The following is a 17,397-nucleotide window of genomic DNA, read 5'->3' as shown; positions in this document are numbered from 1 at the left end:
CGCTCCGCGCGTGTTGGTTTGTTTCGCTTTCCCCGATTAGCAAGTGTATTAATTTGGATGTCTATGTGAATAGAACCAACGACTAGCAAAACAGCGGCGGCACCAGTAATCCCATCAGACCGTCGCGCGTCGTTCGCACAATGCATGAGGAAGTTAACTGGCAATGGAACCTGATTTCCATTTTCCTTGGATTCGGTAAACAACACTGTGACTGATCATTCATTAATGGTTTGCATAAAGATATGAAATTAAAATACAACCAAAAACTATCAAACGGTTGGAAATAAAAAAAAAGATTCTGGTAGACACAAGTTCCAAAGCTTTTATTAATGGCTCAGGTATCTGATAACTCTTTGCACAGTTGTGGTGATGGTGGTTATAAAATAGGTGTTATTGTGGTTATGGTTATAATTTTTATTACCTACTACTTAAAGTAATTCAAAATATTTTGCTAGTATCAACTTCTCCTGGCTACTGTTGATATTACTTAAATATAATTCTTCGTGGAGTGTATGTATTTCTACTTGGCCCGATGTGAATATCAATATCTGGAATAAAAAAATAAGAGTGTTGAAATAAATATGTATGCATAAAGGTAATACAATACTAACAATAAATTTTAAGATAAAAAATGATTTCGTTGAAAAAATATAGTAATTAGAACTACAAATATAACATTTCGCTTTCTCAAAATATGTACCTATCCCATTAGTGACGAAAACTCGTCAAAAATCATGATCACGGAAGAAACAAGATCCTTTCTCCTTCCTTTCTCCGTGATGATGACACTTAAAAAGTCAATAATGTATTTTTTTGTCACATGGGATTGATTAATTCGTAATAGTACCTACTATTTATTTACAATTTTTTTTTCGAAATCAAAGTACAAATATGTCGTAGTTGATATATAAAAGTCAATGTACGTATGAAGTGTGCCCTATATATACACAATGTACACGTATGCGTGTGCCCTACAGACACAATGTACATATGCATATGCCCTATAGACACAATGTACTTATGCATCTGCCCTATAGACGCAATGTACGTATGCATGTGCCCTATAGACACAATGTACATATGCATGTGTCCTATAGACACAATGTGCACGTATCCGTGTGCTCTATAGACACAAAAACTACTGGACCGATTTCGCTGAAAGTTTCAAAGTTTGTTATGATTAGTGCCGAGAGTGTTTCGAGTGTGAATTCTAGAAGAAGTTTGCGAGACCCGAGGAAGACTTCACGCATTATTTCTGCATCGGGATGAGATACCTAGTCGAATTAAAATCGACATATTATAGGTTTTGTAGTGAATGGTAGAAAATGTCAAGGACGCCCGAGGAAGACGTGGCACTATCAAATGAATCAAATACTTGTGTGTGGTAAAATGTGGCGTAAGTGATTAACATAAAAAGGGGTGAAAGAAGAATGTATGTCGTGGAAGTGAACGGTAGAAGAATTTGAGGGCGTTCGAGGAAGACATGGCACGATCAAGTGAAACAAATACTTAAAAATAAACTTCAACTTCTTTAGAATAATATTATTTCCACTTTATATAGGCGATATATTCATAAATAATGTAATATTTTCGCATTTCGTCATTATATAATAACATGATAAACGCAGCTGCATGAAAACGTGTTCTGATATATTATGAAATTGCTAATAGGTAGTTTGTTAGGAAATGGAGTACTATAGCATTTTCAACAGGATTTTAATAACTCAGCAATACTCATATTTGTCCGTGTATCTTTACATCAAATGTTTGTGTATTTGTATGAGAATATCACAAAAGAGTATCAACTGCCCAAAGTCACTGGGACTTTGGCAACCTAAGGTAGAAAAGGCGACGGTAAAGGTGAGTGTTGGAAAATATCCTGTTATTCAGATACATTACGTAAATTATTATAATGTACCTAGTACATCTATCTATCTAAGTACGCATACCTATTCAATTTCAAAAACTCGATTGTGAATATAATTTGTTTTTAACAAAAGGTTTTCTGCACACCCTTGAAAACCCAAAGTTGGATAACAACATGAAGGTAATTATTATAGATCTTACCAATAACTCTTTTTTGTTTCCATTTTTTCCGTCTGCCATAGTCGCTAATTTAATTTCCTTTACCCTGTCTCCGCTTGTGTCACTATTAGCATTCAGCTTTTCAATCAAGATAGGAACCAAGTCGCTCTTCATCAAATCCCAAACCGTGAGTCTGCCCTTTCTGCTAAGGGCGATGAACAGACAGGGCCTTACGCGGGACCACTGCACGCAGATGATCTCTTCCCGCTGGTACTTCTCGATGTCATTCTGCTGTAGGACCAGCTCGGTGATCCCATGCTGGTTGAAGAATGTCTTAAGCGGTCGCTCGTTGGTTAGACTGCACAGGTAGATGCTGTGGTCGTCACAACTGACCAGAAAGTACAGCAATCCATGCGGACACACTTCTATGGCATTTACTGTAGAAGCGTTATCTATAAACAATAATATCGACCAACTTAAATGATGAAGAATTACGAAATAATACCAGACCGGTTCAAGCAATGATGTATAAAAATATTATTCATCTGAGGGTTCAGGTCGGAATCATATCAAATCAGAAAAAACAATTTATATTCTACAACCAAATTGGCAATTGAACAGCCATATAAATGTGTTTTAAAGGCCTACAGCTCTTGAAATACGTAACTAACTACCGAAAGAGAAACACTGGAATACGAAAGATAGAAATTGATTTGGAAGTTAACAATTAATTTAGCCACCCTACATGGGGTCAAATAAATAATTGAAATTAGATTGAGTTTTTAATACTGAGGACGGGTTGTTTCGGAGAATTTGAACAATTCATCAAATTTCAACGTTCATTTACGGGTTCTGCTAAAGTTCTATTCAAGTTATCGACTGAAATTAAAAAAAACACAGAACTTGAATATGAACGTTGAAATTTGATGAATTGTTCAAATTCTCCTAAACAACCCGTCCTTAATCTTTCATGGCACGGTTAATAAATTCATAAAATATATGTGTATGGAACGTGCGTACGTTGTAATCGTAATTAGATCTTAGATTTAAATCCCAAAAAAATCAACATTCAAATGCTGTACCAGCGTTGCTATATTTTATTTTAAATCAGTAATTAGGTATGGTATTTTGAATTATGAAATATTATAAAATATAAAACTCTTGTGCAATACATACACAACCAACTATGTATGCATGATCTGGGCAACAAGTTTGGGGGTACCATTGATATATGTATTGAATCCATTTATAGAATAAAGCGTAATCTATACCAGCACTTTGTTGAATCCTACAAATTATAATAGCGTTGGTAATGTAGTTTTAGTGATGTGTCATATATGTAGTATGGTTCTGGTATCTATATTATTTTGTGTAACTGTCACTTGTTTTACAAATATTGAAACCAAAATCAAATTAAATAGAAATATAGCAGAGCATTTCAATTCAAGTATGTTTCATAAAGTGACGTCGCAAACAAAATCATTTATTTGTATACGTATATTTATACATAATTAAAAACGTTCGTTCTTAAATCATGGACATCTAAAATATATTCGCAGCAAATATACATTTAACAACGCATTCAATCGCAGTTTATTAAATATATGCGAACACCTCAGCACAGGTTCTCCTAGCAAGGCCGTAGCTATAGCATCCACATCTTAGGGTGAGGTTTTGGTTATGGGTTAGGGTATGGGAGAAAGAGGGGGTCGGAATTTTTATAAGAAAAAAATGGAACCCCTCCTACTCACCACAAATTATTATTTATATCACATTAATAAAATAAATGGTGCAAATAATATTGTCGTATTTTCCAGGAATGTATAATGTACGATTATTATTCTCTTTTTTCCTATGCAATCGAAATATAAAATATACAGTCCTTATCTCCTAGTAAGGTATTCACAAAACACTGCACTTACCTATCTACATCCAGTTAGTGATTATTATCTTATCCATGTAAACTGTTTTACATGGATAAGATAATATGAAAAAATATCTTTTATAAGAAAAAAAAATGGAACCCCTCCTACTCACCACAAATTATTATTTATATCACATTAATAAAATAAATGGTGCAAATAATATTGTCGCATTTTCCAGGAATGTATAATGTACGATTACTATTCTCTTTTTTCCTATGCAATCGAAATATAAAATATACAGTCCTTGTCTCCTAGTAAGGTATTCACAAAACACTGCACTTACCTATCTACATACAGTTAGGGATTATTATCTTATCCATGTAAACTGTAATCATCTGTAAAATGTACGTACGAGAATAGATTTAAATATATTTTAAAAATTTATATTCATTGGAAAATTTTTGGTTGTTTTTTATTATTACTAAGAGGGCGAAAAAGCAAAAAAATACCCCTCAATAATGGCCTTGCCCAGGGCTCAGTGCTGGCCCCATCGCTATTTAACATCTACACTCGAGACCTCCCTCACACTGAAGGCAGAAAATTTTCTTACGCAGATGACATCGCCGTCACAGCTCAAGCCAAAACCCTTAAAGCAGCAGAAGATATCCTCAATTCTGACCTAAAGGCTTTGGAAGAATATTTCCTCAATTGGCGACTAAAGCCAAATGGGTCGAAAACAGTTGCGACAGCTTTTCATCTTAGCAATTCACAAGCGGATGCCAAACTCTGTGTTCAGTTTGATGGAAAAAATATTTACCATGACCCCCACCCCCGCTATCTCGGAGTTACTTTGGACAGGAGCTTGAACTACCGGCAACACATGGAAACAGTGGGTAAAAAAACCAGGACAAGGCTTAACTTAGTTAATAAGCTAGCTGGAACTAGCTGGGGATGCGACGCCAACACGCTCAGAACAGCATCCATTGCCCTGGTTTTCTCAACGGCTGAATACTGTGCTCCAGTATGGGCTAGAAGCGCCCACACTTCCATGGTAGACGTTCAGCTTAATGCCACAATGCGAACCATCAGCGGGACTTTAAAATCTACTCCTCTCCCTTGGCTCCCCGTACTTGCAAACATAACCCCGCCAAACATCAGGCGAGAAATTGCAACACTGAGGGAATACAAGAAGGCGCTGCAAAAAAGCGCAATACCTCTACACGAAGATGTCGTCTCCCACCCGGCATGCCGCTTGAAGTCCCGAAAGCCCTTCTGGGCGGAAGGAGAGAGGCTCCTCCGACTACCTCTCACCCCAGAAGATAGGTGGAAACTTGAGTGGCAAACGGCCAACGTGGGAAATGCCCATCTCATACAGGACCCCACCGAGAGACAGCCTGGGTTCTCACTGCCTCGCAAAACCTGGTCCGCCATCAATAGGTTAAGGTGCTCCCATAGCCGCTGTGCCCACATGATGCACAGATGGGGCCTTAAAGAGTCGGCGATGTGTGAATGTGGTGCGGTGCAGACTACCGAACATGTGGTCAACGAATGCCCGCTCCATTCATTCCCCGGCGGGATTGATGAGGTTCACATGGCGACGCCTGAGGCCCTAATATTGCTCGCAGATCTAGATGTCCCCCTCTGACCCCCCACCATACGAAAGAAGAAGAAGATTATTACTATAGAAACGCATATTATGCTATTTGAATTTGGTTGAAAAAGCCCTTCCCATCTTTCCGATGTACGTGACATTACAGTCAGTGTGGTCACTGTTTTTATCTTAATAATATATAAAAATTCAGGCTGCCTATGTTTTTGCTCGCAAAACTCGAAAAGTATTCGACCGATATCGCTGAAAATTTCCCGCAAATATGCCCGAGAAAGACTTTGACAAGAGCGAAGCATGGAGGAGTCCACTAGTATTTTATATAATATAAGTCACTATATTTAAGTTTAGAAATTCTTATTTTGGAGTTTTGAGGCTTGTTTCTAAATGAATTCTCTAAGCTTTATTTATTTCATTGTTGCGGGATCGTTTCATTCTAAATGTGCGTGATTTATGAAACCTTATTATTATTTTTTAGAAAAAAAGTAAAATAACAAATAGTGTTGTATTTTTTTTTACTTTGCATTATAATATATGGACCAATCGCAAACGAAGTATTATTAACAAGATTACATTATTATTTCAAAGCAACGAATATAATATAATTATTAATATTAATTATCATTATTTTTATATAGCTTCGGAAAAGTCTGTTCTTACCGCCATCTATCGATTTTAGGAAATATTATGGAATATACAGTGAAATCCCGGTTACGCGAGTAGCGCGACCGAAGAAACTACGGTAAAAAAACCTACGAAATGGAATGGGGAAAAAGTCAGAATGGTATTTTTTTCATTTTTTCCAGTTGCGTTTCGAAGCTCGTACGGTTTAATTATAATCCTTCGTCATTTTAACAACAAAATTGTCAAGATCGACTTTAATTTCAACTTTTTTTATACTTCTTTTTTAATTATGTAAGTACAATATAATCATTATCCGTCGCCATTATAACAACAAAATTTGCAATATCGACTTTAATTTTAACTTTTTTTAATTGTGTAAGTACAATATGATCATTATCCGTCTATCAAGGATCTTGGGGTCACTCTAGACTGCAAACTTTCTTTCCGTGAGCACATTAACAACATTGTTAACAAATCACTTAAACTACTTGGCTTCGTTCATAGAATAACCTCTGACTTTAAACATATAAGTACCCTTAAAACTCTTTACTGCTCGTTAGTTCGCCCTCACCTTGAATACGCTAGTGTTATTTGGTCTCCTTTCTATGCTGTCCACATCTGTCACATAGAATCCGTACAACATCGCTTCCTACGAGGAATCGCTTGGAGGTTGGGTCTTGAAAGAGGAGAGTACTCATATGATGAAGTTGAACAAACTTTAAACATTTCTTCTTTGGAGAAACGTAGAAGGGACACTGATCTGATTTGCATATTCAAGATTATCAATGGTATTACAGACTCACCTGCTTTGTTGCAACTTATCCAATTCAACATCCCTTCCCGTAGACTCCGAAATAATGAATTGCTGTTCGTCAATCAACATTCTACCAATTATGGATACCATTCTCCTTTGTCCAGAATGTCGAGACTTGTCAACTCACTGTCAAGTCAAAGCATTGAATTTTGTGGTATATGCCTAAATGACTTTCGACAGTCAATACGCAATGTCTAATTTCTAATGCCCTTTGAACCATCTTCATGCTTTGACTTATTATTATCTCTCATTCTTACTTTTATATTATTATTGTCATTGTTATTGTCTTCGCTCCTCATTTATATATGCTCTCCTTTCACTGTCATCTCTGTTTATAAAACTTATTCGTGTAATTAATATGTTGTTAATGGACTATTTGTCCGTAAATAAATAAATAAATAAATAAACATTCTATCAACAAAATTGGCAAGATGACTTTAATTTGAACTTTTTTTTATACTTCTTTTTTTCATTATGTACTTACTTCGGGAGATGGCTCTGCCCGAAAATGCATCAAAATAATTTATTCGTACCAGATAAATAAGAAATTTTCCAAAGATTCATTTTTTTATGTTCAAATTATTAAACGTTAATAATGCTCTTCGTAAAAAGAACAGTAACTTGTTTACTTAGGTTTTATCAGTTGAAGAGGTACACCAATGTGACTGTAACTCAATTTCCGCAGTGGCTTCGAAAAATAATAATGTACATAAATTACCGAAATAACATTTTTCATTTTCTAAAGAAAAAATGTGTATTAAGCAAATTGAATGGTTTACGACTCCGTAAAGGAACTAACGAAAATGTTAGCAAAATACAAATTTTCTCGCCAAACTGTATGAAACGATGTTTACTAATAAACCCTTAAAATATTTAACTTGAATGTTTCATAAATTGGCAGTTCTTGCGAGTTTTTTATGTTGTTGTTTTATGTCACTATGTGCTATCTAACTACTTTCAAATTGCAGTTATTTCTCCAACTGCACGGCACATATTTATCCGGGTTCTTACTGTACACGTATACTAGCGGTCGATCGACTGCGGTGAAATATGGAATTACAGTTTATTCCTTGCATAAAATATAGAAACTGTTGTAATTCTTGATTTTATCGCCGAAAATCTCTCGGTAATGGCGCGTTGTACGCCTGTCACCAGCGGTATGATTTCTAAGTTTATCGAAAAAATGGCGGGAAAAGTATGTTTTAGTTTCGTTTGCAGCTAAAACTGAATTTTTAAATAATATTACGATTAATATATATAGTACGTGCGTATCGACCAAATACCAGTAAATTATTTAAGACGCTTGGCTTGCTTATGTAGTGGTCTATTGGGTGGATCAAAAAAAACTAAAGATTGAAACAAAAAAAACGTATGAAGAATATTGTCGAATTGAATCGTGAGTCTTAATTTATTGAATAAAATAAAAAAGGGAATAATAAACGTTGTTACGCACCCAGTATCTTTGGGCATTGGAGAGTAAGAGAGAATTGCGAGTGAGTGTTCGAGTATCGAAACTTTCGATAATATCGGTGCGCAGAAGTATAGAAGTATAGTTCTATTTGAAATGATTTGCCTGTACGTTGAAATAAGTTTATAAATTGTAAGTAAGTATACAAAAATTCGAAATTCAGTCATTTTTAAGATACATATTCCGAAAACTTGTAGTATTAGCTGGAAACCGCTGAATTATTAACATTTCAATTTTCTTTTTTTTCGACAATTAAAAGGTTAAAAAACCATTTGGAACCGGGTATACTATTTGATACATTTTAAAAGACATTAAACAAACATATATTAATCCCCTAGCGAGTATTTTTTCAAATTCAACCTAAAAAATTCCAACTATGGACTCGATTTAATTAGTTGAAAACGAAAGCCCAAATCAGGCAAATTTAGATAAAGTTGTCGAATTCCGCTGCGCTCTTAATACGCAAAAAATATATTAAAATATCACTTGGTTTCAACTTAATCACTATAATACACACCTGTTTATATTTAGGAGATGATAAAATATGCATTAAAGTTTAATTTTTTCTCAATCAAAGTTAAGTTTGAAAGTTAGGAAATGCGCATAAATTATTTAAATAACCCAAACTAAACCCTGAAAACCTATTTTGTGCATGTGCGACTTAAACCCCCAACCTAAATAGTTGTCTTGATTCGATATTTAAGTTGAAGTTATAGAACCTTTCCATGCAGCAGAATTCAACAAGTTTACCCGAACTTATACCACAAAGTTGACTCCAAATGTGATTTAGATTTTCCAGTTTCCCGCTTTCACTACGTGATTCCGGACACTGTTTAATAAGAAACATTTTCAAAATAATATTGTTATTTTAAGTTTAGTTTTATACTAATGATCTGTCACAAAGTGGTAACTATGAATTATATAGTATAAAAATAATATAATTTTTCTAGAATTATTCAAAATAAATATTCAAAGTACATAATTCGCAATAAAATATTGTTTTTTATATAAAATTTTCTTTAGGCAATATTACTTTCAAAACATATATGGTTACAAAATTTGACACAAATATTTTTCACAGAGCTTTTAAAGCAATGAATAAAATACTCTTGCAATGGATGTTAAAACACTTTGGGCTAGTGCTGTTCAATATTCAGTACATGTTACATACCAAATTATTCCATACAAAAAATATCAGCAATCGCACGCATTAGATTTCTACAGAATTAAACATGTTTTAGAGAAGGGTGTAATAATAGATATATATATAAATGTTTTTAAAGGCACGCATACAAATAATGATTTATATTATTTACTGATGCGCGTGCACAATGGTACATGTACATATATGATCAAATGATGTTACTCACCGCTGCAGTAAAATATCCTAGGTTCTCTGATGTAGCCCCTCTGAAGGTAGTGTGCCACCTTCCCGGCGTTGCAAGCAACAAGGAAGTGGCCTTCGTTATTGAAATCATGGATGTACCTCACCACCGAGCAAATCAATCCAATCTGCCAATTAACAAGACCCACGTCAGTTGACTTTTCATTCGGGTTCAGTTGCAGTTCCTTATTAGCTTCTTCAATATAAGTGTCAGCATCCATTTCAACATCTCCAAAAATCATGTTCCTCAGGCTCGGGTCACTAATAATTGTATTTATTTTGCCCACTATTGCATTACGCTTCTTCTGAGCGGTCAAATGACTTTTCTTGACGGCTTCTAGATCTTTCAAGCTGAATGTTTTCTTTAAAGAATTCCTTCTGTGAACGTCCGTCAGGGGAAAAGCTGGATATAAAACATCTTTAGCTTCAGGAGTTATGGCATTCATCGAAGAAGTATTTGTGCCATTTTCAATATCAGCTGATTGGGCTATATTAATTACTAAGCTCTTGTGTAATGTAAACTTTGACCAGTATGGGGAACTGTGATTATCGACAAAAGTTTTCAAATTCATATCTTCCATCGGGTCAGAAGAACTTGTAATTTGATTAATTATAGTCCATATTGTAAGTAAACCATATTTTTGTAATGAACAGAGCTAAAACAGAAATCATATGTAGGTAATATGCATTTAATAATATATTATAAATAAACTGTTTTTGATGTAGGCACTTATAAGTAAAATCCACAATTTAATGATTGAATACATTAAAATTAATTACAAAGTGACACAGATCTTAAGTTAAGTGCGAAGAAGATCAATTATGCTACTAAAGTACTTAGTTCAACTTTGTAGGAAAGAATTTGTTTTAATTTTTTTTATTTCTATAGCAGAGTGGTTATACCTACTCTCACTAACAGGAAAGAGTGGTGAGTGGGAGGCCTATGACCTACACAGAAACCAAATCAGCTGGTGATGAAAGCAGCTAACTACTGAAGAACTATACCCATAAAGTTACCTGATCGTAAAAAATTATTGTGTTTTCGACAAGCTGTTCATTGTCAGAAAAATCATGATGTTTCTTTGCTTTAACTAGCAGAATATCCTCAACTGGTCCGGCCCAGTTGTCGTGGTTTGGTTTGACTTCAATATGACACGAATTGAAGGAAGGGCACCTCAGCACCGGGCTCTCAATCTTAATAATCTCTTTTCTGGACATTTCTTTGGAATTTGACAACGATATGGTGGTATTTGATGGGATATTTAGTCCATCAGTTGATACTCGATCCACTTTGTGCCACGCATCATCTTCTTTGAGATCCCAAGCTGATATTGTTCTGAAATTATTAATTAGCTTTAAAACCTGGTGACAGTTTCACAAGGATACGGATGGTAAAACTTTTATGAACTTTACTGGGGTTTCACAATGACAGGTAATTAATAAATTTAAAAATAAATAACTCACCCATCCGTTAGTCCTGCAACAACTATACCAGACACTCCCCCAAATACTTTACAGCAGCTAACATCACCAATACATGTCAATACCTTTGTAGGCTCTGCTGGCACATTGGACTTAAAACACCAAATGCAAATAAGGGTCCGTGAGGATATAAAGTCATCCACCGATGTACTTGTTGAGGTGATAGTTTCGCTACTACTCACTCTGCTGTGCACGGTAATAAAGCAATTGCAAGTATCATCTGAGAATGAGGCCATTTGTGCGGGCCTCTTTTCCAAGTAATTAATCTTATTTAAATACTTCAACGGAGAAATAAAACTCTTGCTGATCTTCAATTCTGATTTGAATATGTCCCTTTTGCTGATGTCTGAAGACTCTGCTTCAAGATAATCTGACATCATCTTACCAGCATTCTGGACGAAAAGATAATACTTTGAAAACATCTTATGATCGGTTAAAACATTTTGTGCACTATCTTTGTTAAATCCTATGGAGTGTGGAACGTTGGATCCTAGCCTCTGCTTGCTAAATATCTCTAAAGGATTCTCCATGCGTTTTATTTCAATTGTAGTACTAACTTTTGTTGGTAAATCGTGGATAGCATTGTGAATTTTTAGGTCAGGGATATTTGTTTTAGATTTTGATTGTTTTTCAGGGATCACTGAAGTAATAATGTCATATTTTGAATAATTAATCGGATTCTGGGTCCACTTGTTAACTGTAAATATAGAATCAGTTTGGGTCACTTCATCAACATAATCATCATTTGTCTGAGAGGATCCTTGAAAAAAATTGGATTTCCCAAATGTTTTAATAAACACATCATAAGGAACTGGATTTATCTCAAACAGTGAGTATCTAATTTCATCTAAAGTTATCAAACTACAAAGATCTCGAGCCCTCTGCTGATAATATTCCATTAGGGTCATTTTTTTGGACTTCGGTCTAGATGTCAAATGAATAACATTAACTACATCTTCAGGCTTACTATAGCCAGAATTGGAAGTAGATGAAAATCCACCAGAGTTTTCTTCAAATCCTTCGTCTGCATAAGACATCTGCTTAAATGAATCATTTACTTTAGTATTTTCATTAGAATATGGAAAATCTTTTATTTCCGGAGCAGTTTCTTCGATATCTCCCATTTTCAACTGATAACTATTTCCCGATTTAATGTCTCTGTAATCATAATTTCCAGAATCTAAATTTATTTCTTCATTGTGTATTGGTGTTCTTTTAAGACTAAGACTATTGTTATCATTCGACGTATTATGACTAAGTGAAAAAGATTCTGAATTTTCAGAAGAAAGGCTGTTGGATTCACTGCTCGGCTCATTATGTGACGATGAATCAAAAGATTCAAAATCGGATTCATAAGATTCAAAGTCATCTTCATAGTTGATGGAATCACTCTCTGAATGTGATGGTGAAGGATTTTTTACAACCTCAGTTGCTAATTTTGTGCTACTACGATCTGATGATAATTCACGTTCATCGAGATTAACGAAAAATGCTTTTGGTTTGCCTATTAAGGGCACGTGTTGGTCATTCATAACAAAATTTTGAACAAGTTTCTTCATTTCAATGTCATTACTAGAACTTCCTTCACCTTTCTTTATGATTTTTATTTCTTCGGGTTCCAATGTTCTAGTTCGGAAACGTTTGTGTTTAATTTTATCATCTTTGTCTTCATCAGCAGATAGCGCTTTGCCTTGATTTACATTTTCAATTGGTATCTCATTTGCCCGAGTCATAAAAATGTTGAAAGACGGATTTGCATCATCTTCGGGCAGCGAGGCAGAGCTTAATAATTTCCTTTTGTGCTTAGGTGAATTAATTGTTACATTTGTGGGAACACTTTTCCTGTTATTATTGGAGTTGAGATTATATTTTTCATTGCTTTTCGATACTTTAGTTCTTGGGCTTTTTTCGTCCACTAATTTTGATTTTTTTGAAATCATCAATGTATTAGATACTTTTTTCTGGCTATTGATACTTGATGGCGGCAGCTTCATTGAAGTTTTCTCGAGCTTTTGATCAGTTGCTTTTTGTTTATTGATATAATTAGATGAGGTAGCTACTTTAGGCCCACTTACTTTAGCTAAAGCTGATGTTAAAGTGCTGCTCTTCTTAATTCCGGTTTGGTCCTGAGGTGTACTATTTATCTTAGAGTTACTTGGTGCGGCTTTAACTTTTTTATCATTAACGCTACCAATAATAGTTTTATCCTTTAAACTAGAAGAGGATGTTTTCATATTTAAATTTTTCACTGAGGATTTATTTGTAACTTCTACCTTTGACTTGAAAAGTTGATGACTGGACGGTTGTTTTGAAGCTCGTTTATCCAAATTCACTGCTGTTGAAGAACTTTTCTTTTGACTTTCACTGCTTTTAGTGAGAGGTGTTGGTTTTTTAATTCTTTTAAACACTTCGCTCTGTCTTTTGGATTTCTCTGCCTCATTTTCAAGCGTTTGAGAATCCATTTAACAGCTAGTAGAATATATTTTTTGTAACTAACACTATGTATATTAATTTTTCATAATTATTAATTCTTTTTTTATATATTTTTTTTATATTTTCATTGGAGTTTATTTTGTAACTGAAAGTAAATAAAGTAATATTTAAAACATGTACAAGCAAATCATTTTAAAGAGGACACGTCTTAATGTTTTAGTGCTCACTGATAGTTTAGAAAGTTTCAATTTTTTTTCGAATCAGTTTGGAACACCCACCCGCAGTCCTCTCTTACCCCGCACTAACTAAAATAATAATAATTGAATCTAAAATATTTATTTTCACCTATCATTAGTACTTAAGTTTCCACCTACAGAAGTAAGCACTTTTAAATTTAGACTAGCGATGGTATAACTACACATTTATAATTTCCACATTAATGTATGCATTATTTGGTTAGTTTTAAGAAATGTGATGTGCCTGTAAGCTTTACCCTTTGCATTTTATATTTAATTTGTACGATAAAGATTTTTAAACTTTGAATTTGTTTTTGTATCCAAACATCAAGCGTTAAAGGGATAAATACATAATCGTTATTACTTTATCTATCCAGTGTACCACTATGAAAGCAAGGAACTCTTTAAAATGACTTACCTGTACCTATTTCACTTATATTTCAACATGATTTTGGTCAATACTCATATGACAGTGGTAATTTTTTAAATTTATCAACAAATTGTTTTTTTCTGGCACATACTTATTTCAATTTATGGTTAAGTGTGTATATATATTTTAAATTGTTATTCTCTAATATTTATAAAGATTTGCCAAAATTGACATGGACCACATGTTTTTGTGAATATCCAAGAATTTTCGTATCACCATGAGTGAAAAATATTGACTGGCCGTTGCTACGGAAACGAAGCCCAAACAAACAGACATGCAAGAAATAAATTATGACCTCATTCATAGTATTATTATTATTTGTGTGATCTCGACGTATTTTATTTAGTATCTCGATACTCAATACTCACCTGTCATTGCAGAACTCTACTATCAATATTTACCTCGCATATCCATGGAGTTGTATACTTACCAGTAACGATTGTATCATTTTCAAGGGAATTAAAAGCACCTTGTTTATTAATTTATTGTGTAAAGATAATTAATGGATTCATTGAATTTCATTTTTAAAATAAGAGTTCCAACTGCTTGGAGCTAGTGAGACTTATGTAATCCCTATTTTTAGGGAATGCTGTGTTGCTGAAATTGGAAAGCGTGGGGTAAGAAAAACAGTGGGGAAAAATCAATGACTTTACAATACATCTAGAATTGTTACTGTCTCACAAAATTAAGATTACGTGTGGCAAGTAAGAAACACTCTTATGTTTCCAGTAAATACTTAATTCAAACGTTATTCATGTATGACAAAGACAGACATAAAAAAAAAACCACTGGGCGGCGTTTTCATATTAAAAGTTGCGTCGAATACTAACTCGAGGCCGACTAGAGTTACAAGCCTGGTCGCCTGATGGATTTTGAGTTGTCAGTGCCAAGCCGTGATAGAGCAACAACATCTGGCAAATGGCGGCGATTGTTGCTGATACTCGTTGTTACTGTATGTTTATTTGTGTGTTGTTATTCCGCAAGCTTAAATAAACAGAGGATTAGACTGAACTTTAGAACTTTAGTTGGCGGCAGCAGTGACTTTGTAATTAATTTTGTTAATAGTTACACTTACCTGCATAAATTGTCAATTTTCTCTGTAAAAGCCCGATAGGGCGTTAATGAATAATAAATAAATAAATAATTTGGCTGTTGTGCACCCAGACCTCTACTATAGTCAGCCTTGCATTTTCTCTATGACGCATAAAATTTTCAGATGGGAAACAACTGTTTTCGGTTTATAATAATCGAAAAAATCACGTAATTTGCATGTATTTACAAATGAAATGTTTTCCTTGGCTTTTACTAGTGTTTGCGTAAAACACTTTTTCATCACACACAAGGGCATTTTGGAACTTTTTCAAGGCAATTTATTTAAAAGTAGTACACAACCTTGCATGATAGTTTAATACTAAAATTGCCAAATCGAAAGCACCTCAATACACATACATTTGCTTGTCACTAGAGATTGAGATTTCTACTGCACGTCTATATATATTGTAACGATATTAGAAAAAAATTAAATAAAACACATTTTTGATGTTCGTCACTACTCATAATATTTTTTTTTTTCTAAACATTAATTCTTCAGATTTGAATCTACTTCACAACATCTAGCAAACATTAATATTTTTTTTTTATTTCTAAAATATTTTATAATATACTTACATAGATGACACAACATTTTCACAAAGAGCCACTACATTATTTATTGTTAACAGTTTAAATTTTATAATTTGTATCTATGTAAGCAACTGATTTATATAAAAAAATATATATAAATAAATGTATTTCTTAAAAGAGTTCCTGAAAATCATAAAACTGTATATTTTGTTTCTTATAAAAAATAATACATTTTTAAAGAAAAGTATTGTCCATTATACAGTTAATATATCGACAATATACATACAGATGTTAAGTATTGTCCATTATACAGTTAATATATCGACAATATACATACAGATGTTAAGATATGTCTTTGAGGAGATTAGTATCAGAAATTATCACATAATTAATTATCTACTCCCTCAGTAATCCGCTGCTTGATTACGCAATAACTTTTATTTTTATATTATACAGAGGAAAATAATTCCTCTCAGAGCCTACGTCATCTTTCAGGATGCTGTGTGAAGGGTCTTTTTAGGGAAGGAAGAAGAGGAAGTTCTAGGAAAGAAAAGGCATGAGGGGTGGGTAGAAATCTAAGACCAGGAGTGACGGACATATGAATCCATTGCGGCGCAAGGCGATGTTCTGAAAGAGTCCTGCTGGAGATGTCAAAAGGTCTCAGTTGGTGGGTAGATGCATCCGCCACAGACATGGACTAACCTCACTACATGAACCCGGGCACCCCTACTAAGTCACCAAACATAGCGAACCACTTGTGTTACCAATAAATGGTTCCTGGGGTTGCGGTACTCATCCGAATAACTACTATAATCTGCCGTTATTTTTACCACTAGAAAGCGAAAAATAAAGCTCTATATTTCACCGATATTTGTTTCTCAAATTCTGTAGTCCACCGCGTGCCTAGACTCAAACTTTGTACGACAGGTTGGGTTATCTTCTCTCATTCATTCAGTTACTATTCTGCCATCTAGATTGCTCTCGCTGTTCATTTTACCAGTCCCCAGGCTTAATTATGAAAACTTTGTACGACAGGTTGGGTTATCTTCTCTCATTCATTCAGTTACTATTCTGCCATCTAGATTGCTCTCGCTGTTCATTTTACCAGTCCCCAGGCTTAATTATGAAAACTTTGTACGACAGGTTGGGTTATCTTCTCTCATTCATTCAGTTACTATTCTGCCATCTAGATTGCTCTCGCTGTTCATTTTACCAGTCCCCAGGGTTAATTATGAAAACTTTTTTGGTTGAAATTTCAGTTAGTCCTCTTATGAATTGTTTCGTTCTGCAAGATTTTTGTTTTAATATGTTAACAAAATGGAGGCTTTTTGCAAGAGTGAATGGTATTATGCCTGGTTTAACCATGCCAATGCTGAACGTTGAATCTAATGAGCAAGACGCCTTGTT

Source organism: Hesperophylax consimilis, chromosome 23, assembly GCF_061612785.1.
Source record: "Hesperophylax consimilis isolate HC1 chromosome 23, BYU_Hcon_1.0, whole genome shotgun sequence".
Classification (NCBI taxonomy): Eukaryota; Metazoa; Arthropoda; class Insecta; order Trichoptera; family Limnephilidae; genus Hesperophylax; species Hesperophylax consimilis.
This window is presented reverse-complemented; position numbering follows the sequence as displayed.